Here is a 1,786-nt window from a genome sequence, read left to right as displayed (position 1 = left end):
CTCACCTCATAATATATGACCTCCAGAGAGTTTTTTATTTATTTATTTATTTTTTTTAATTATTTTATATCACCCAAGGCGCCTAAGAAAAATTTGTAATGGCTTCCACTCTGGTGTTTTCCAGTCCACTTTATGTATTTAACCATGAATAGTGGATGAGCAGGGAGACTGTAGATTTTTGTATTGCTCCAATAATTTGGTACCAAATTGGCAATAGTTACCTTTTCTTCTCCAAATTAAATGCTGTAATAACAGGACTGTCACATATTCTGTGCGTTTGTGATGGTTATTACACTGCTATCCCAGCATTGCTTAAGACACTGTGGGTGATTCTAATCTGATCCCTTTCATACCCCCACCTTGTCATACCTAAACATAATTAATTTAATAATTTTGCATTCAGTAAACAACACCTGAGGAAGTCCCACCTCATAACAGTGTTGTAAAAATAAAATAAGGGGCCCCTTTAAATTTTCCTGGACATGAAAAGCTTTTCCTTTCCAGGTCATGACACCTATAGAACACTTTTGTTATTTGTTCAAAACAAAACAAACCCTGGTCCATCCCAGGTGTTGCTGACCACCCACACAGCAGTAAAGGCTGCTGAGAGAACCACCTGGGTCCATGCTTCCCACTGTGAGAAGTCCACAGGCAGAGTATCAGACGAGGCTAAAGAAGCAGATGAATATAGCTCAACCGAGGAGCTACATCAAACACTTCCACCAGGAACCTTCATCAAGCGCTTTGAGTTTTCCTAAGATGTCACCTACATCTACCTACTCAGTAGGAGCAATCCTAGCTGAGGCAGCATTAAGAGACATGCCTGCAAGAAGCCTGCAGATACCACAGTGGCTAAAAGCTGCTACAATGTGCTAGATTTTCCCTCTAGGGTGCTGCTCACACTCTTCTTCTGGTATGTGCATACATCCCAGATTAAAGGAAGACCTCCTGTGATTAATAATACCCCACATCAAAGACAGTGAACTGTAATACGACCTTCCAACTCTTCTTGTGAAGCTGGCTGCTCTGCAATAACAACAGCTATCCAGGTGTCTCTGTGGTTGCATTCTGCTTGGAACATTCTATGATTTTTTTTTTATTCAAATGCTATAATTTATAGTCACAGACTTGGATGCCTTTAAACTCTGACATACTGTGGGTTACAACCGACTGAATACTTCTGGTCAGTGCAGTTAATAACTTGTGCCATGGGATCTCTTCAATAGCTAATCAGATGTTTTTGTAATATTTATGACATGTCAAATTTTAAAAGAATATCTTGAGTTTCGTAAGAATTTAAAAAGGGATTTATTTATAGTTATTTTGTTCAATCATAGCTGTTCGTTGTAGAAATTGGTTGTCAGATTAAGGCCTCATCATTTTAAAAACTCTAAACCATTTAATATGTTTTTTAATCTGCCTTTCATTTTTCTTTTAAAGCAGTTTGTGTGTGATGCATTAGAGAATTTATTAATCTTACATGTACAAGTAATCAATAAGCTGATAACTTTATTCACCAGATCAAGAAGAACCTCTCATGAAGCGAGAGAAGATAACAGCTTCTTTTCAGGTGCCTTGTAAATTCATTTTTCATATTCAAACTCCTGCAAACCTTAAATTGAATGAATAGATTTTCTGCCATTTCATTAATACAACATGGTAACAACCAGAGGGGGGTGGTGATTGGTTACATTTACTCAGTTACATTTAATTGAGTAACGATTTAAAGACAAAAGATGTACTTTGAGGATTAGATTTATTGTGTCATACTTTTTACTTAACTACT

The sequence above is a fragment of the Cyprinodon variegatus genome, unplaced genomic scaffold (genome assembly GCF_000732505.1).
Source record: "Cyprinodon variegatus isolate N-32 unplaced genomic scaffold, C_variegatus-1.0 Scaffold3719, whole genome shotgun sequence".
NCBI lineage: Eukaryota > Metazoa > Chordata > Actinopteri > Cyprinodontiformes > Cyprinodontidae > Cyprinodon > Cyprinodon variegatus.
Note: the sequence above shows the minus strand (reverse complement) of the source record.